A 22,624-nucleotide genomic window follows, 5' to 3' on the forward strand; every position below is an offset into this window, starting at 1 on the left:
CCTTGTTGACTGTTGCTGGGAATGAAATTGCTACAACCACTATGTAAAACAGTGTGGGAATTCTTCAAAATATTAAAAATAGAACTACTATTTATTTCACTTCAGGGTATAGCTCTGAAGGAAATTGAAGCACGATCTCAAGGAGATGTCTGCACTTCCATTTTCATTGCAGCATTATTCACTGTAGCCAAAATACAGAAACAACATAAATGTCCATCAACAATATATCAGTATGTATGTAACATATATACATATTAAATAGATAGATAAATACTGAAATATTATTTGGCCACGAGAAAGAAGGGAATCACACCATTTGTGACAACAGAGATGAACCCGGAGTACATTATGCTAGGTGAAATAAGCCAGACACAGAAAGACAAATACTGCATGATCTTACATGTGGAAGTTAAGAAGAAAAAAAAAGTCAAACCCATAATAACAGATAGTTGAATGGTGATTACCAGGGGCTGGATGGTGGGGGGAGAAAGGCACATGCCAGTCAAAGGGTGCAAACTGAGTTACAAGATGAGTAGGTTCTGTAGACCTAATGTACAATGTAGTGTCTATAGTTAATTACAATGTCTTTCTGCTTGAAATTTGTTAGGAGAGTAGATCATAAGCATTCTGCCAAAAATAAAAATAAAAAAGGAAGAAGTGTAACTATGGGAGGCGATGGATATATTAATTAGTTTAGTTGCGGTAATTATTTCATGTTACATGTATATATCGAAATATGGGTTGAACAACCTAAATATATACAATTTTTATTTGTCAATCATAACTCAATCAAACTGGGGGTGGGGGGAAGAAATAGGAAAGTATCTGTGAAAATCAAAAGCAAATCCAAACAAAAGCAATTATCCCCACAAAGTGTCTCCAGAACCAGGTAGCTTTGCCAGTTTCTCCTTTTCTTTCCATTATTCATTTCTATGCCATAAAGACTGTTTCAACACAAAAGTCTTCCATATCACTTGATGAATATCATAAGTATGCCAAATCCAGAACTTAGGCAAAATATTGCTTATAGAAATATATGTTTATATTTTCAACAAAATAATGAAAACCAAGTCCAGCACAAAACAACCATCATTGTTGGTAGAAGTATAAATTGATTTGGCAGTCTACAACATAAACCTTAAATATGCTTTTCCTCTATAATGCAGCTTCTCTACTGCTGGAATTTTATTCTAAGGAATTATTCAGAGAGGCCTTCGATTATTAAATAAAAATATTTCTATCATAAATTTGTAATAATTACAAAAAATTAGCAGTAAATTGTAGACAATTAAGATAGAACACAGGGTATCCCCCACACTATCTACAATGAGCTTGTTTGGATTAGAAACTTTAGCAATAATTAGATAAATTATATATTAGAATATATGTACTTTTTTGCCATTAGGAAACATTAAAATATTTTGATATTTTTCCATTTCAGTTATAATAACTTTATACTTAAGGAAAAATAATGATAATAGGGAAAAACGGGAAGTATCTCCTAATTATAATGCATTCATTGTAGACTTATTTTGGTGTTCCTGGAAAAACAATTCTACGATACATTGATGTTCCTACAAGATAAGGCAGCTAACTGGTTGGAGACTCCTGTAGCTATTTGGAGCAAACAATACAAACTGCTGCAGTGGTTATTTGTCAAACAAGCCTGAACTTTTCCTACTCTGCTCTTTGCTCAAACTGTACCATATATCTTCACCCTCATATCTACTCATCAAAATTGTATCTATTCTTCTACTCACAAACCACTTTCCACTACCTACATAGCTTTTTCATATACTGCTTTAGATTATAGCTATTTGTGAACACACTTTGCCTCACTTTCTGACTTTTAGAAGACAAGCAGCCTATTCTGTTCATCCCTATGTCTATCATAGCAACATACAGCACAGTGGCTGGCATTTAGCATGTGCTTGACAATGTGTAACAAATAAATACATGTTGACTAAGTTGAGTCTCTCACTAGGATCTTGGCTTGTTTTTCTTTCTTTCTGTATTCCAGTTTTCTAAAGTCTTCAGAGAGCTCATTGCTCACTGTAGTGAAAGGAAAAGAATTTGTGGGGATGAGAGCCTGTCACAGATACTGATAAATCACACTGCACTATATATAGATGCTATACTTATTAAATTTTTCCTTTTATTTGGCTATTTCCCATTGGTTCTACTTCTCCCATGCTGAGTTCACCTCTGTCCAAGAGAGACTAGAATTTCTCATACTTCATTTCCAAGACTACCATTGTTATTGTTCTGCCAATAGGGGCCACTGGCAAGAAACTCAAGTTGTGGAGGGAAAATTACATTTTCTATTATTTTTCTGTTTTAGCGACAGTTTCGCTAAGAGTGGACTACCAAGCATAGCAGCAGGAGGCTTAGGAACCCGCAGCATCTGTGTTTGGGGCCACACTGGAGGTGCCACCTGTGGGTTTTGGGGCTCCTGGCAGAAGCACTGGTGGTTTCATCAGTGTCATGGCGTCTTATTCTGAATATTTTCTCAAGGATAATATAGGAACCTATATTAATCCATTGGGGTGGCTAAAACAAAATACTATAGACTGGATGGCTTTTAAACAATATAAATTTATTTCTTACAGTTCTGCAGGCTAGGAAGTCCAGGATCAAGGCATGGGGCAAACTTGGTGTCCAGTGAGGGCTACTTCCTGGTCGATAAATGGATATCTGTGCTCCATGTTCTCACATGGCTGAAGGGGAAAAGGAGTCCGGGGTGTCTTTTATAACTGCACTAATCCCATTCATAAGGGCTCTACCCTAATGGCCTACCACTTCCCACAGTCCCCACATCCAAATACCTTTATATTGGGAATTAGGTCTCAACATATGAATACAGGGTTGAGTGGGGTGGCAGGGACAGACATGCAGTCTACAACAAAACCTAAGATCTAGGATGTTGAAATGTAGGCAGTGCCAAAAAAAATTAATGATGACCCGCACATACTTGGTTATTGCAACATTGTCATCTATTTCTACCAATGGGTAAATAGGAAGTGACCTGGTGCACCTGAGGAGAGGTAACAGGTATGCACTGCGTAATTCGGGCCCATGAGCCCCTCTCCATTGCAGCCACCATTGATTCACAGTTGGTGTCTCTGATCTTTGCCTGCAAGGTGTCTTCCCATTGGTCCAAGGAAGTTGCAGCTGCCTCAAAGCAGACTGTGTGGTCCATCAACAAAATGGCTCAATGTTTCCCAGGGGTATGGAGGGGTATGGAGGCTGTTCAGTGAAGTATGGCAAGCTGGGCATTCATGCTAAAATTGTTAAATTTTATTTCATTCTAAAAATTGGGGGGTGGGAGTACATCAGCCGACAGACTTTCTCTCAAACATGAACAGCATGTTTATATTACCCACTTTTTTTGGTAAAGACATACTTACTTTTTTCAGAAAATAATCCTCAAAAACAGCAAGTTGAAAAACAAGTTTCACATTAATGTATTTGTTCCATTTCTTAATAAGGACATAGCTACAATTTGACAATGCTGGGCAAAAACACTCTGTCAAAACAAGTTTATTTTTGGGGGAGGTGAAGCAAATATTTTACATACTGCACACATCACATAGTTTCCCACAACAGGAGTATAGCTCCAGTGGTGTCACTAGTGACTGCTTCTCTTAAGACCACCTCCTCTCTCTTGTTTTCCTCCCATCAGAGAGGCAGAGAGCTGCTCTCTGCAGTTACTGGTTCCTGGGACAGCCCACTTGCTCTTTAAGCCCTTCTGTCACTTATACCTAAATTGTTGTATTAAATTCTGTTTTATCTTAAGATGGTTTCTTCCTTCCTTCCTTTTTATTTCCTTTCTCTCCTCCCCTCTTTCTTCCTTCCTTCCTTCCATTTTTTTACTTTTTATTGAACTATGACACATGCATATATTACTATGAAGTATCTCAGATTTAAAATTCTTCTCAGTGATAACATTTAGGAAATAAGGAAAAGCAAATTAATAAGTTGATTGCAAAGTTTGATACACAATGGATTAAATATAGTGAGCTAATATTTGAGACATTCCTATGAATAAGCCCCAGAGATGAGCATCTAGTATAAATTTCATCATACTTCTATGATGGTAATGCTCAGAGAATGCTTATTTTACATATACAGATACTGAGACGTAGGCTAAATTTCCCAGTCACTGAGTTGGAAAGTTACATAACCTAGACTCAAATGTTTCATAATGATTCACGTGTATGCATCTTCATAAATTGAAAATCATAAATACTAATATATAATAAGCATTAGTTATTGATAAATACATATTTGTTAGTTAACAAATACCTATTATCAAACAACAGCACTGTCTGTTTTATAGCTGTGATGAAATTGATGAAAAAATCACAGAATCCAGATCCTTAAAAAGTCTTGTGCTACCTTTTACAATAGGGCAATACAGAGATATCAGTTCTTGCCTCAGTCTTATTCTGCTAATAATATAGTTCAGAATTTTGTTAGGAATAGGAAAAAAATCAAGTTAGCATTACTTGAAGACTACTGAAGGCATTTCACATTTGCTTTTCCATTGAGGACTACTATAGATTTACAATTTTATTTCACCATGATATCAGTCCTCAAAGGGTGGCTTGCAATGTATTTTAGAGTGTTTGTAATGCCAAGTTATTTATACAGTAATATTATGACATAATAGTACCTTTTCTCTGTGTCGTTTCCACTGTGTGATCATTTCACTGATGTTACAGCATTAACGGTTGAATAACCTGCTGGTAAATTAGCCCCAAACTGGGCAATGACTCCAAAAATATACCAATATCATATTTTTTGTCACCATGAACTTGCTGTAAAAAAATTAATGAAAAATTCAGTTTCACTTAAAGATGCAATAAATATGATTGATTTTATCTAATCTTACTTTTATTAAATCTCAATGTTTGAGTATGTACCTTTTAATACTTTGTGTGATAAAATGAGAAATACACCTAAAGCATTTATACCATATACTGAAGTGTGATGGCTAATTCAAAGAAAAGCTCTTGTAAAAATGTCTAAGCTACTAGTTGACCTAGCTGCTTTTTTCATGGAAAATCATTTTTACTTGGAAAAAAGCTTGCTAACAGACAGGTCCATTTAAACCAGATTTGAGTATTTGACACACATTTCCTCAACAATGAACAAAGAGCCTGTTAACTTCAAGGAAAATAACTGCCAGTATTTTTGTCAGTGATAAATTTTGGCCTTCATGTGAAAACTACCATTTTGGAAAACTTGTATTAGTCCTTGGGGGTTTAACGCTTCCAGATACTTAAATACTCATGAGATTGGTTGTGATATTAAAAATAAGACTTTTTCTTATTGTGTAATGAAACATGTCAAATATTTAGAAGATCTTAACTCAGTGAGCCAATATTTCTCAAATAATGCCTGATTAAAAAAAATTTTAGTTAAAAAATATTTTACAAAAATTATGTATGAATATAAAATCCATGCGAAGTTCAAGACACATCAATTTTATGGGACTACACTGATTGTTTTAGATTGTTGACTTTTGCTGTGGTGCTAAGCAATCATCACATTTCTGCAGTTTTCACATCTCTAATAATTATCTGTATAAGGCTGGACTTTATCTCATCCAGTGTATTGCTACAGACTGAATATAGAAGCAGATATGAGAAAGCTACTATTTTCTTTTAAGGCAGTCATTTCAGAGATTTGAAAGCATTTAATGTAATGCCATTCTTACTAAAGTGTTTGGAAAAAAGTTGTTTTTTATTAAAAAATTATTTATCTAGCTAACACATAATAAATTTGTCAATATTTAGGTAAATATTTCCTCAATTTTTATTTCTAATATGATATATATTAATAGATATGATCCACTTGAACAACCTCTCCTTATAGTCCTCAGTAATTTTTAAATTACAGTGATGTTATTTGGCAACCTTGGAAGTTCCCTGGGTGAAATTTCAAGCCTGCCACACACACAGAAAGCAAGGAGGGATCAAAGAAAGAGGGAAACCAGTCCAGACTCATGGATGGCTATTTAACAAGTAAGGGAACCTACTTGGCTTGTCTGAGGTGGCCCCAAAATGAGTAGATCTCTGCACCCACCCTCCAGAATCTTAGAAGTTTATTAAGAGGCCTTAATTGGGTTCAGTCACATATTCAGTTCAGATGGTCTCAACACCTCCCTGTTTTCAGGCTGTGTCCTTGAAGCAGCATTGGTCATGGAAATGGTGGGCAGAACATACATTCCAAGGACATGGCAGAAGGTGAGGAGCCTCTGATTGCCTGAGGCCAGTTTGCGGTCAACCAGTCTTAATGACCTCCCTCAGCAAGGGGGTCCTGAGACCAGAAGGTTTGAGAATTGTTTCATCAAGCATTTATTAATAAAGTTATTAGGAGACTACAGAGTTAACATTTGCCAGCATTAGAAGTTTCCCAATTTAGTCAATGCAAGTATTTTTGAGAGAGAATACCACTTATGCTCTGTTAGATAATGGAAACACAGTTCCTCTTTCCACAGGTGGAATGAAATGAATATGCAGATTGCTTACTGAAAAATAACAAGTAAAATGTGTTTAACATGGCTTCAAGAAATGGGTAATAGTTAAATCAGGAATTCTTATTCTCCTGTGAAACTTGGACCTATGCCTATTCAGGCTCAGGCTCACATTCTAGCCTCTGGTTATTTCTATTTTCTCCTATTTACCCCTTTCATCTCTTTATTGTTCATCTTTAGTAGTGGCAATTCTCTCTTGTATTCTTTCCCTTCTTCCCTCCTCCCTGATATCACCCCCTCTTGTCTTTCTAACCTTACTGAAATATTGATGGACCCAGTTTAAAATGGCTCATGTGTCTGATCAGGCTCTTAGGGTAACATTGCATCTTTGGAGAATATTTTAATTGTATTACCTCCAAGATTATCTTCAATTTTAGCCAATTGCATGTAATGGTGGAATAGGCAATTCAAGTTGCAATAACTGCATCATGTAATACGTGTTTGACAGGATAAGTGCATAATTCTTTTGAAGCACATGGTAGACTCTGTGATGTAGACAATTCCTGAGATGAGAATGCTCTTTAAGCCTAATTTATAATAGGACAATATGTGATTAGAGATTGATTTTAAAAAAGCATTCATGTAATGGAATCCAATGTGACCATTAAAAATCTTAATATTCAAAGAATATATAAGACTAATGTAATATTTGCATGATGTGAAAATGGCAAAATAGTATGAATATTCAAAATATGTATGCATACATTAAAAAACAGGCAAAAGTGAAGAAAATATACTAAAATGTGGTGGTCTAAGGTTTGAATATAAATATGATAAATCTGTTGCCTTTGAAATCTGGGTGAAAAGTGGTAAATGCTTCTAAAAGAGAGCAAGATACATAACAGGCTGCTTCACTGCTCAATCGGCTCAGAGGCAGTGCTCTAATCTGGAACAAAAGCAGGGAAGCTAGTCCCTTATTTTCTAGTATATCGGAATTCCAAATTTATCTTGTATAAGCTAAAATCATTTCTCCAAGAAGCCCCATTTTTACTTAATGGGAAATGATATTTTGAATCACAATTTTCAAATCACAAATGCTCATTGCTATATGATTCATTGTCATCTAGTTCTGTTTTAAATGTTTCCATGGATTTCAGTAAAAGTTTTAACCACTGACCCTAACTCAGGACATTTATTTTTATAGAGACAATATATGAAAATAATTATTTTATTCAAATTCCTCCAGTCATATTCAATCGATTTTGTATACTTGTGGTTATAGCACAGTATTCTTTCCATGACATTAAATGAATTTGAACTATTATGAAAGTGGTTCTATGTTTGTCTTCCCGTTTGGAAATAATATAAAGAATTAGTATGGACATATTTCAGGATCAAGTATGAAATACACATTTTCTATTTGAAATTAGTGGATGCTGCCCAGCTCTATGACCCATTTCTCTACGTGGACAACTTCTATACAAAACATTTTCTCATAAAGAGAGAGAGAGAGAGAGAGAGAGAGAGAGAGAGAGAGAGAAGCATGGCTGGTAATGGTCTTATGCTTTCTAGTGGCCTATAACAGTGATATCTGATCCTTGTATTAATGAGATGGCTGTCATGGTGTTTGGGTCCACAACCATAAGTAAAGTTAGTGTCATTAGAAATAGAGAAATGTTCACGATGATGAAAATGTGATAGCATTCTTTATTTCTGATATGCTTTTTGCAGTAAGCATCTTCTCATATGCTATTTAACTTCAACTTGTTTCCCTAGGCTCTTTAAAGAATTTCAGCATACTATTAAAACTTACTTATTTTTTGTCTGCTTTTTAAGTTGTGTTTTTAAAAAGGTATGAAGGGTGGCGATTTAGAAAAATCACCTCTCCTTAAATATCTTAAATTTTTTCTTCGTATTTGGAAGTTTCCTTACTTGGTGCCTTCTGCATTCGTTTGTTTTCTTCCTCTTCTGAATCATCTCCTTCCTCAGCATCAGGGCTCATGTTGCTGCATAACCACTTGATTGCACCAAACAGCACTAGAAATTATTAGAACAATGAATTACATATATGTACCAACTGTAATCAGAAAATACAGTTGTACAAAGAATAATTTGGTGTTTATGGACATGTTGTGAATGAAGAAAAGAAGGAAATAAAGTGAACTGAAATGTAGACAGTCAGTAGATGCCAATAGTCAAGGGAGAGGTGAAAACACAGAGCTAAGTGATCAATCTGCTGAGGGCAAACAAGATCCAAGACCCAGAAAATTATTAGATTGAATTTCAAGAGACAGAACACACCAAGCAGTACCAGAAATAAGTAGATCAAACCAAAAGAACAGAAATACTAGACTCTACGATAAAGGTAGATTATCAGAATTTCAAGGCAATCATTCAGGAATTTGATAATTAACAAAAACTGTAAATGAAACTAGTTCAAAATAGTGGGGATGCAAACAAAGAATTATGATTAGTGAGACTTGTGCTAACATATGGGCAGGAAAGTGTATTTCTATAAAAGAAAGTATAGTATTCAATCCTGCTAGACTTCTTCAAACTGGCATGTTTACCTCTGTGAGATGGGTCAAACCACTCATAATGTCAATTTAGACCCCCCAATCCCATTTGTATGTTCTTTTGTTAAATATGACCTAAATCTTTACTTTGTTTAAATCGTGTGATAAGTACCTGCCATAAACACTTCTACAAATAAAGTCATATTTGTGTTTAAACCATAACTTAGCACATAAAAAAAAAATTGGTCCATAATTGTGTTTTGAGTCCCCAGTTTCCAATCATTTTATAAATTGCAGTTTCCAGCCTTGCTTTATTATTTATTTAAGCCTTTACTTCAAAACATGGTAATGATCATTTTATTGCTGTTATTACTTGGACTTTTGAGCACTCTGTGATGGCCTGATCTTGGTAGACCTCTCTCCAAGTCCCTGACACTGAGTCCTTCATATTTAGGTTGGCCCCTATATCTCATGACTGCCAAATAATCCTGGCTCTGAGAATAAGACCATTAAGGATCAATGGTTTTTCAAGGCAACTTCTGTTATTTTGGTTTTATCCTCAAATATAGGTGATCAAAAAAATCCTATCAACAACAATTTGTTTTGGAAACTTTGGACACATTCAATTTTGTATCACAAATACGTATTAGGCTTTTGTAATTTATCAGAAATTGTGGCAAACTGTGGGGTTGTATTATAAAGTAGATGCTTCCATTTTTAAAATAATTGTACAACCTTGAAGAATTAAAAAGAATGCTGCTCTGGTATAACAGGGAAATAAATTTGGGGGAAAATATGTAGTTTATTATTTATTTGTTTATTCATTTATTTTTAGAATTTTTTAAGCTAGTAAAAGTATCTTGTAAGCCACAAACCATATTTCATGTTTTGCTATTTTATCATATATATATTGAACTTATAAAAATAGAACTTTATCATAATTTTATTTAAAATTATTTATGAGTTCTTATTTAATGTCCCTTGGACATTCATGAGCATAGTAAATATGTCTTTCTCATCACTTACCTTTGTTCAATTTCAATAGCTAAATGTTTTTGTTCAGGTAGAATTAATACACAAATATTAATAAATATGGAATATGAATATGCTAAATAGCATAATTATTGCTTTTAATTAATTGTGCAGTATTGGGCTAAGCTACATTAGTTCTCACCGATACGTGCTTCCTGAAAATATACACTGTCTCAGAAAAGTATCTCCATTCTTTTGTTTTTAACTCCAGAGAAGATTATATTTGATAACATTGTCAGTATGAAATAGGCCTGAAACAGTGATCTTGTGTCATTAAGCTTTTTAATGGATTCTAAGTCTCTGGTGGAAGCCATAGTGTTCTTGTAACAATGGCCATGCTGACTGCCGAGGTGAGGAATAAGGGCAATGTGCCCATCAAACATGGCCTCACTAGGTCTATAGGAACTAACTGTCAGGAATCTAAAACCATTTCTTAGTGATACTGGATATCTGATGGGGTTTTCACTAACACTGTCATGCTTTCTTGAACCCATTATTAAAATAAAACAAGCATTCTTAGGGTGGATAATAGGAGGATATGTCCTTTTTTAAGGCACTTACGACTTTCTACCTGTATTATAGCTATTGGTACATCTATATCATCTATTTATCTGAATTCAGGTTACTACAACAGAATGCCAAAGACTGGGTGGCTTACAAACAACAGAAATTTATTTCTCACAGTCCTGAAGGCTGAAGTCCAAGTGTAAGAGTCCTCTTTGGGTTGTTGATGGCTATTTTCTCATTACACACACGCATGGCAGAAAGAGAGCTAGAAAGCCCTCTAGGGTCTTTTTTATAAGGGCATAATCCTATTAATGAGGGCTTCTCCTTATGACCTACTTACCTGGCAAACCTTACCTAACACCACCACATTTGGGTTTAGAATTTAAGCGTATGAATTTTGGGGAGACACAAACATTCAGTCCATATGACTACTTTTCTCATGTATCAAACAAGTAGCAATTTGAAGGCAGGTATTACTCATTTTTGTAATCTAAATAACTGCAAATATTGTAGATATTCAATAAATATTATAAAATAGGTTCAACTTTTTTTTTTGACTTTACAACGGTACAAAAGTGATAAACATTCAATAGAAAACTTATTCCGAAGTTTGAATTTTGATCTTTTCCCAGACTAGCAACATATAGTAGGACACACTCTCATGATGTCAGGCAGAAGCAGGGAGCTACAGCTCCCAGTCAGTCACGCTATCACGAGGGCCAACAACTGATACACTTACAGTCTTCCCGGCCCACACAAGTATTCTGTTTTTCACTTTCAGTACAGAATTCAGTAAACTATATGAGATATTCAGCACCTTATTACAAAATAGGCTTTGTGTTAGATGGCTTTGCCCAATGAAGGCTAATGTAAGTGTTCTGAGCACACGTAAGGTAGGCTAAGCTAAGATATGATGCTCCATCGGTTAGGTATATTAAATGCATTTTCGATTTATGATCATATTTTCAATTTAAGATGGGTTTATTGAGACAACCCCATCATAGGTCAAGGAACATCTATCTGTACTATGAAAGTAAAACTTTAAAGAACTAAACAATGAAAGTGATGAAGGAAGGAGAGAAGGAAAGAAGAAGGAAGGACATATATATCTATATATTCTATATATCAAAATATACCTCGGATAATGGATACATATAGTATCTTGGTCAATTCATTGAATCATTATGAAATTGCCCATAGGGAGCAAATAGGGCCAAAATATTTAAAATTATATTTATGCATATTTTATGAAAAAATTGCCTCTACTTAAAAAAAAAAAGTATCATATCCATACCCATTGGTCCTGTAATGCCACTTCTAGAAATTTACCCTAAGAAAATTGCATAATATGTTTTTAAAGATGCCGATTCAATAATGTTTACTGTAACATTTTTAAATAGTGGGAAAAAATAAACTACATGCCCAGTAATAAGGGTTCAATTAAATATGAAAGGGCAAGAAGTATACAGTTAGGTTGCATATGGCCATAAACTCATGTCTTATAAAAATATTTAATAATATGGTGAAAGAAGGATTTGTGACGTAGTAATTGAGGGAAATAAAGATCATAAGTTTGATTGGGTTAAGGTTACAAATTGTAAATGAAGAATGGAAATGAAATCAGAGTTATTTAACTGCACAAGTACATACAATGCCAAAATTCATTTGCAAGTATTTTCTACTTGTCTTCAAGCTCATGAATCTGAAATTCAAAATGCCCTGTAGTATACTCATATCAAATCACCACATTGTGCACTTTAAATATCTACAATACTTTTTTGTCAATTACATTCATCAGTAAAGTTAAAAAAAATAAAGAATTTTAATGTAGGAGAAACTGAACCAATACAATGTTTCTCAAAATTAAACAATGTGTGAAATACACTCTTGCCTGCTATCTGTATACAACAGATATCTTGGTTTAGGGCCTCCTGCCAAGATGATTTCAGGGTGTGGGTAAAATTGCAGTATTTCCAGAATCTCTTGCCTGGCTTTAGGGCATCTCCATATCAATAGGTATTTCCAAGGGAAGTAGTCTATCTCCATATCAGTAGGTAGTTATGAGGGGGAGATAGGGCATATCTGGACAGGAGAGGTTGGGTCGGTTCCCTTTTTGCAGTGGGGTTGTGAGAGACATGGACAAGTGGAAGTGGATGACTGCTTGTAAGCAATAAACAGGTTTCCCCCACTTGATTTCTCCTTTTGACTGACTTCGGTTTCAAAGGTAAGCTTCCCTGGGCTGGGTACATATTTTCCCCTGGAGTTTATAGGGTCATCCCAGAATCAAGCCTTGACCTTGTTATACAGGTTAGTTTTAATTTTTAACTTGCTCACAGAAGTGCAAAGACATTGTATTAAGCTGTGCCCAAATGCGGTCCAGTCAGGAAAAACTGATGTTGTTAACTGTGTGTTTATGTTATTTGGTATGCTAATGCCCTTAACTGTATTTATTTAGGCTTTATTTAGGGTAAATCCACGTGGTGCTATAATCGTCTCAATATTATTGATATTTTCTAATCTCCCAACAAAGTCTTTTATTACTTCTTACCAGCCATCACAGTTTTAAATCTAAGTAACCTAATACATTTTCTCTGTCTTTTTTGAGAGTCAAATGATAAAAGGATCGTTAGGAATACTTTGAAACTCAATGTCATTGCATGATAATCTGATGTAAAATACTAATTCGAATCAGCCCCAAATATCATGAGGGGAGGCATCCTGGTAATCTTTATTTAGTGCCATTCCACATGGTTATCTGCGCTAGTTCCTTGTTCAGAGCCCACCTGTCAGCAATAAATAAATTACTCCCCAGCTAGTAAATCACAAAATTCTCCTGAGTGTCTCAGAGAAACAAAGCAAAATGATGAATCTGTAGCCCTAAAAGATTTGTCCATAAGTATCCATTTTGTTTCAGGCATTTTGTGTCTACTCCATGGAAGATCAGTTTTCTTCATAAACCACTGGGAAAGTGTGTATATGGAAAGAAACACAAATGAAATATGTTCATTCTCTGATCGCCATTATATTTTAAGATTTCCTTATAGAATTTACAGTATGGAGAACATTTTTTACTTATTTAAAGTGAGAGCAGATATTAAAATATCATAACAGAATAAATAATCCCCTCCCCCAACAAAAATTGAGTAATCATTGATTTTCTTTCTCTTTCAGCTCTTCTCACTTTTAAGAAACAGTCCTAGATTTTCTGGAAGAAGAATAGCTCTCATTTGTTCATATTTGAAGTCAAAAACAGAGAAAATAGTAGTAGTCAGGGCCATATATCTTAAGTGACTCAGATAATAGTTTTAGTAAGTGCTTTTTTTTCTGTAGAGATTCAAGCCCAGACCGGGAACAACTAAAAGCCTTTCCTCACTGACAATGTCTGGACTCACAAGGGAAATATATTCTGTTACTGTGAACTTATTCCTAAGTGGGATAAAATTTTCTGAGTAGCATTTAGCTGCTTAAAATTCAGTTGACTAGATACAATGTTTTATGATTGTAAAGCATAAATCATGCCAGAGGCAGCTCTAGGTATTACTGCATTAACTATTTTCTAAAATTTTCAGGAGGAGAGATGTTTAGGAAAAATTACATGAGATATTTTTATGAATATTTGTTTTAAGTCCATGCTATCTATATGTATGAATACTTAAAAGCAGCTAGCAGTGATTATTATAAAGATGATACAAATTCATTTGTACATTATATAGTATAGTGACAACCTAGAGCTGGCTAATTTTATCCTGAGCACTTTTTAATTAAAATAAAATGCATTTTTCATAAGCGATTTTTTAAAATCTCAAATATTAATATTTTGTTTCAACTTAGGTTAAAATTGGAATTTTATTTACCTTAGTCAAAAAAGCTTACTGAGAAACAAAGAACCATATGTGACTTTTATTGTGCATGTTGGAAGTATTCTAAAGAATGAGGAGCACATATGAATTATAGGACAAAGAGAACCTAGCATCAGCCCCTTGCAAATACATAGTTCTGCAGATTTTAGTTTTTATTTTAAATGATAAGAATATGCTTTATGTGGAATAATATTGATGAGGTAGTAGTTTTGTTCTTATATAAAATGCAGTTTATATTTACAGAATTTATCATTATTTGTTTGATTTCATCTCATAAGGTGAGGACAAACGCTATTATTTTCATAAAGAGAAGGCCACTGCCAGCTTTAACTCAAGGTCAGTGTGCTTTATTCCTGGTCACTGGGGTTTATGCTTCCGTTATAGCATCTGCCTTAGAACATAACTGAAAAAGGCATTTCAGAATTGAAATCCCAAAATACAGTTGACCAGTTGTAATTCATGTTATATAAAATTGTATCTTTGGAGTATAGGAAATGACATTCTGGGTCTGACAAAGACCCATTAATATATGCCAAGACATTTTATTGGGCACATGAGAAAGCTGGAAAATTAACTAACCCATGGTCTTGCCCATTGGGGGTTTACCTGCAGTGGATTTCCACCCTGGCTATACTTAAGAATTACCTTAGCTCATAAAAATTATTGAGGAGCTTATAAAAATTAGTAGCCCACCTACTAGCAAGGATTCTGATTTGCCTTTCATGCAAGCAGGCTAAGAACTACTGGTTTACAGTGTCTTAGAATTTAGTGCACTCATGAACCATTTGAAGATATGGTTCAAATGGAAATAAACTAAGAACAGATTTTGGGGGTCAGTATTTATTTGACAAGATTTGTTATAATAATAGAATGGTAAATTTGTATAATTGGTATTTATAGATTGATGTCAGCTTGATCAATATTGCAAAGTTCTTTCACAATTTCATCAGTGAATTCCCTTAATTTTTTCATAGTCAAACTATCTTTTGAAAATACATCTTCATTTATAATAGTTTTCTACTTCAATGTTTAGCTGGTCTCATCATCAATTCTTCATTTGGCACAATCTGTATGTGGTATAATCTGTTCTCTGAGACCATTTCAATAAATATCAATATATCCCCAAACTTTTTCAGGCATTTTCAATTTCATTGTTTACTGTTGGCATACTTTTTTTTCTCCATTTCTATAGTTTCTCCAAATCAGAGAGAGAATGACCTACACATAAATTATTTGGAAAAATGAAGGTATATTTATATTTCAATGTTAAGTGAGAGGAGAAATGATGGAGAAGTGATGAATTTCATTAAATATCCAATTTTTATTTATTTTAATTTCTAGTGTAGTTACTGTCAACACAGATTAACTATATTCTCTATTCTGTACTTTCATCTCCTTATATCCTGAGACTAATTTATATCCTGATTGAGATTTTGTGACTCTTTATCCCCTTCACCTATTTCATTCACTTACACCAATCCTTCTCTCATGGTAACCACACAAATTACTTCTTTGTGTCTATGTGTCTATTGTTTTGTTTTGTCTTGCTTTGATCCCACAAATAAGTGAGATATTATGGTATTTGTTTTTCTCTACCTTGGTTATTTCACTTAGCATGATACCTCTAGGTCCATTCATGTTGTTGCAAACAGCAAGATTTCTTTCTTTTTATGGCTGAATTATATTCCATTGTTTATCTGTACCAGATCTTTATCCTTTTATCTATTTGATGGACATTTAGTCTGTTTCCATATCTTGGTTATTGTAAATAATGCAGTGATAAACATAGGGGTGTGTATATATTTTCAAATTAGGGATTTTGTTTTCTTCAGGTAAATTCCCAGAAGTTGAATTTCTGGTTTGTATGGTATTTCTATTTTCAAATTTTGAGGAACCTCCATATTGCTTTCCATAGTAGCTGCACCAATTTGCATTCCCACCAATAGTGTATGAGGGTTCCCTTTACTCCACATCCTCACCAACACTTGTTATTTCTCATCTTTTGGATAGGGACCATTCTTAAGTGGTCCAAATTTTAGTGAATATTTTAGTGCTAAGACCAATTTTATTTCATCTGTGCACTGGCACTTTCACATAACCTTTATGTAACAAATGCTTTTCTCTTCTAGAGTTCCCTTATTCACATTCATTATTAATCCAACTGCATTGTTTATTTTCTTATGGCATGGAGTCAAGAGGAAGGAACCAGTACATGATGACTGCCAAGTACAGAAGCTTGATGATAAACAAAGAAGAGGGTATCTTTGGCTCAATTCAAAGATTTTTGCTTCCATTTCATCCTTGTACCGTGTGTTTGCTCTCCTTCTAAAGAGGCCTATTTCAGAAACTCTTTGTCCTTGCTTTCCACCTTTTCAGTGTCTTTGCAACTTGGTAAACCTCGATCTGTGTTCTGTGGATTACACACTCTGTTGTGACAGTGCATAAATGCCCCTAAAGGCTATTACTATTATGCAGTGAGAGAAATATTATAGCTAATCCCTAATGTATTCAACTAGGTTCTCAAGAGGTTTTCACACCTGCATTTTTGCATCACTGACCATTGACACGTGCTATTTATTTCCGTAAAGAGTGAAGATCATTGATCCTGAAGTTCAACTATCCCCAGGCTAAAAATATTTGCAGTTTCCCATCTAACCCTCTATACCATACATTCTATTTCATGAGCTCATGCATATTCATAGCTTGAGAACATTTATTTCTAAATAATCTAAATTTCTAGTGAAATATGAAAGAGGACAAAGTCTAAAAACATAGCAACATTGCTTTTATTTTATTTTCTAACCAATGTATTTATTTTAATGGCACCAAACCAATATTTTTACCTTTCTTATTACCTACAAATGTTATGAAGATTGACAAACTATGTACTGAAGCACTGAGTTTAATTTTGTAAATACAGCAAGCTGTTTATAAATACATTTCTGGAAGAAAATGTACTTAGCTATACATCTCAATTACCATTTCTATGGCCATGTCTAGCCCTAAAGCTCAATTTTATAAATGCACCAAGGATACTCAATAATTAGCATTTCAATAAACCTTTATTAGAACAGGAGTTATATTCATTCACATGCAAAAACAGGAAATTATGCTATGCTAAAACACTGGTTACCTTTTGAGTCATTTACACATTATATAATACTTCGATTTTCTTCTAATTTAAGTAGGAAGGTTAGCCATTTAAGAATATTTAGAACTTTTTCCAAGTGTTACATACAAGGATTTTTCCCCTCAAAATTATATTATTTATGAAAAGTGTTATTTGTCCAAATTCTATATATTTTTATTTCAACAGTCTTTTTTTATTATTAATTTAGATGACTGTAAAAATTTCTAACATGACTTGGGCATATATCCATTTTATTAGCTGTTGGCCATTTATTTAGGAAATAATCCACGTCTTAGTTTTTTAAATAATACAATGCAAGTTTTTATAATATGTTTAATTTTATCCATAATTATCTTCTGAATATAACTCTTAGCTCTCACTGAATAAGTCAAGAGAATTTTTGTTCCTCTTTCTTCTGTTTTCTTGTTTCATAATTCAAAGAGATTAAATTTTTAATCCTACATAGTTACTGGGTTCTCAGAAACCCATCAACAAGCAGAGGCATCTGAATGCAATAAACTACATATTAACTGAGTTCAGGAATATCTCTTCATCTTATGGACCTGTTTTAGAGGCCTGCATTTATTGTTAAGCTATCAATTATATATGTGACTCTCCATCTTTAAAATTGCAGGACATAGATTTAGGGCCTTAGAGCCATGATTAGATTCAGAGGTCGGGAGGCAGAGGGCCACTCAGAGTTCTACAGCAGTGAAAGGTGTGTGCGACTCAGCCATAATCCATCCACTCTCTCTGTGTGGTTTCATCTAATGCTGTTTAGTTTGGGCACAAAGGGATTCCTTTTAGGTGGACTAAGGGAGTAGTGAAGTCTCTTTATTATTTTCAACCTAAGAATTCGGAAATAAACCAAGAAAATAGGAGTGATATTTCATTTCAAGCCTTTAATAACAAAAACTGTATTGTTTTCAATCTCTTTGGCTACAGTTATATTTGAACCATATATGATCAAGTGAAAGAGTCAACTGGTTTCCTATTTTGCCAATCTTCAGCATTAGAATACGGCTAAGATTAAAATTATGGACAAGAGGGATATTAGTACTTAAGTGAAGTTCAATATTACTGTAAGAAATATTGATGTTAACATTAAACAGGCTGAGTCTTAATCTCCATAACAAAATGATTCTTTACTCAGTGAAAAAGTAATTACTTGATTTTAAAGCAACCAGTGCCTGAAACAATTACAGAATCTTGGGGAAAATGACCACAACTCTAATAAGGGTCAAGTTTCTACTAATAACCTTTGGACTGAGCCTCAAATTGTTTACTGGATGACAATATAATGAACTTTCTTCTGGCATGGAAATAAAAATCAAGTATTATTTCATAATTGGATAAAAATGAGAGCTATAAAAATTACTTTATACCCTGTGCAAGTGTTTTGAAGTTTTAAAAAGAGTGCTTCCCTCCAATTATATATTTTTCGATGGGACTAAATTTTTAATGCAAATTTTCTAGATATAACAATAATTTCCCCCAACTTTAAGTTTTCACAAAAACACAAAGCTCATTGATTAGTTTTAGGTGCTATTACGTAAACATACTACTTGATAAGTTGCTACATACTGATTTTTTTTGCTAAGATTGTGTCATGTAGTACTTCTTTGAAATCTGGGTAAACAAAAGTGCAACTCACTTCTAGTGTTATCTGGATACTTTATTTTAAAATACTAAAACATTTTATACTACCTTTCATCCTATGTTAAAAGACCTTCAGTAATCATAATTACTGAGTCAATTTTCTATTAGGAATGTGATTATTTTCTCTAAAAAGATCCTAGCAACTGTCCCCAAAATTGATTTGATGCAGAAAATGTAATGGATCTTATAGGAAACCATTTGTAAGGCTGATGTATAAAGGCATAGTTTAGCTAAGGATTAGAAATATGGTCAAAGATCTGGTAAGGATAGAGGAGGAGGGGGAGAAGGAGGCGGCGCAGGGTATCACGCTGCTAAGAGCTGAAGGCCCTCAGGAGAGCCTGGACTACTTCACCTCCACTTTCCTAGGGCCTGAAAAAGTCTACATCCTGCCAGAGCGTTCCTGCTCCTCCTCCGCCTCCTCCTCCTCTCCCCATCCACTCCCTCCCCCTCCCCCTCCCTCCCTGTCCCCATCCTTCTCCCCCTCGCCCACACCCTGCCCCTCATTCTCCTCCCCATCCCCCTCCACTCCTACTCCTCCCCCTCCCCAACCTCCCTCTTCTCCCCCTCTGCCCTCCCCATCCCCCTCCTCCTAGTCCTCCTCCCCTTCCACCCCTACACCCTCCCCCTCCTTCTCCTCCCCTTCCCCCTCCTCCTAGTCCTCCTCCCCTTCTATCCCTACACCCTCCCCCTCCTTCTCCTCCCCTTCCCCCTCCTCCTAGTCCTCCTCCCCTTCCACCCCTACACTCTCCCCCTCCTTCTCCACCCCTTCCTCCTCCTCCTCCATCCCTGTCCTTTACCTCCCCCTCCCCTCCCCCTCCTTCAACTCCTTCCCCCTCCTTACCATACACCTCCCTGTCCTACCCCTCCCCCTCCCCCTTGAACCCCTCCTAGCCCTCCCCCTCCCACCCCTCCCCCTCACTCTACCCCCTCCTCCCCCTCCTCCACCTCCTCCCCATCCTCTCTCCCCCTGTCCCTCCTCTTCCCCCTCCCCCTCTCCTCCAACCCCTCCCCCTCCTCCCCCTCCTTCCCCTCCCCTCCTCCCCAAACCCTTCCCGGTCCTCCTCTCCCTCCTCCTCTTCCCCTCCCTCTCCTCACCCTGTCCTTCCTCTTCCCCCTCCACCTACTTCTCCCCCTCCTCCCCCTCCCCCTTTCCCCCTCCCTGTCCTTCTCCTCCTTCCCCTCTGCCTCCCACTCCTCCCCTCCCCCTCCTCCCATTCCACTTCCCCTCCCCCTACTTCCTATTCCCCTCCCTCTTCTACTCCCCCTCCTTCTCTTCCCGAACCACTTCTCTTCCTCCCACTCTCCCCTTCCCCTCCCCCTCCTCCCCAGCCTCCCCCTCCCAGTTCCCTATACCCCCTGCCGCCTCCTCCTCCTTCCCTCCTCCTCCACCCACAGCCTCCCCTCCCTCTACTCCCCCTCCCCCTCCTTCCTCTCCTAGCCTTCCCCCTCCCCATCCTCCCTCTTCTCCCCCTCCATGCCCCCTCCCCTTCCCCCTCCTCCTTGTCCTCCTCCCCTTCCACCCCTTCCACCCTCACCCTCCCTCTAATAATTTTAATTCTCTATAGTAGATACTATTATCTGCATGTTATAGATTAAGAAACTGGAGTCCTGAGAAGTTGGGAAACTTGCCCAAGGTCATACAGACATGAGCAGGAAACTGGGTATTAGACCATGGAAACCTTGCTATAGAAATTCTGCTCTTACTCACCATGGTGCTGCCACTATGGCTAAGACTGAGGGAGAGAATGAAGACAGGTATGTGGAGAGTATAGTAAGAATTTTTAATTTGATTTTGAACTTAGAGAAAGTGATAACAAAGTAGTAGTGTGTTTTTCATACCTAAACAAACTGAAAGCATAAAAGAAAGTTTTTTTTCCAGCTGTAATATCATTGGGCCAAACATTTCTTCACACGTAGAAAATAAACTGTGCATTAAAATACTCCGTATTTTGATTCCAGTGGGCACTGGATATAAATTACATGCTACCAGAGAAGCACAAGAAGAGTCAGAGGAATGATCCAACAATGTAGAAGTTGCATGCTAAAACACAAAACAAAACAATGTAAATACATGCTTGGCCATAGTGGCAAAACATAAAATGCAAGTTGCAGATGGATCAACAAAGCTGGATGGAGCTTAGGTTCGTTTTTACATATTTATGTTTTATTATGACCAATCTTCAAGGAAAGACACAAAACAAATGATTAAATATAAATATTCACCTTTGAAATAAGAAAATCTTAGACATAAAAAGAAATCCTAATTTTGTTGAATCACAATACATTGTGGGTCAAATATAATCACTGGATGAGAAAATCCTGCCTTGGGTATAGACTAAAACTGTGAAATAAAGGAGGAAAATGGGGTGGTAAGGACAATTTTTAAAAAGAAGTTTAAAAATCTACCACAATACAGCTAAAGCAACAAAATAAAATAATTGAGTAGCCAAGCCCACCAGAGTACTGACAATATCAATTGCTAATTTACAGACGAAACTATATGGTGAATTGGTTTCCTGTCTCTAGTAATCACTGTTTATTGCTCTCTGGCTTAGTAACACTCTATTCAAATAAGACATCTCCAAAGTTTACATGAAATTGAGTAAAATTCAATAGTTGTCAGTGATGGAAAAACCACACAATAACACCCTTCATCCTGTTGGGAATGACAGATGACCCTCAACTTCAGATCACAATTTTCATGTTTCTATTTCTCACTTACATGCTGAGTATAACTGGGAATCTGATTATCACATTCCTCACTTTAGTGAACTCCCACCTTAAAACACACATGTACTTCTTCCTACAGAATTTTGCCTCATTAGACATTTCATTTACATCTGTATTCCTAGGTATCTGTACATCATAGCAACAGGTGAGATGTCAATTACACATAATCGTGTAATTCAAGTGTTTTTATTGACATATCTAAAGTAACAAGTTTTTCTCCTGCTGCCATATCTTATGACTGCTGTATGGTCTGCAAACCCCTGCATTACGTGACCATCATGAGCAGCGGAATCTGCAAGAGGCTTGTCCTCTGCTGTTGGCTGGCTGGCTTGTTTGTTAATCATATTCCCACAACTTACTCTGTTCCTAAATTTGGAAGTCTGTGACTCACATGTCATTTTTTCTGTGAGGTATCTCCTGTCTTGAAGATTTCATGCTCAGACACAAGGCTCACAGGGTTGTTGGTTGTTTGTGCCATGCTGACCTTCATTCTGACTTCTGTGTGAGTTGTTCTTACATTTACATCAAAACTGTTTCCCTCTGCCCAGCATCAATAAAGGGCCTTTTCCACCTGTTCTTGCATGATTGTGGATTCCATCACCTATGGCAGCTGTATCTTCCTCTGGGTCAAACCTTCAGCAAAGGAGTCAGTGGCCATTAACAAGGGTGTGACAGTGCTAATGACGTCCATTGTTCCCATGCTGAGCCC

The sequence above is a fragment of the Manis javanica genome, chromosome 10 (assembly GCF_040802235.1).
Source record: "Manis javanica isolate MJ-LG chromosome 10, MJ_LKY, whole genome shotgun sequence".
Lineage (NCBI taxonomy): Eukaryota > Metazoa > Chordata > Mammalia > Pholidota > Manidae > Manis > Manis javanica.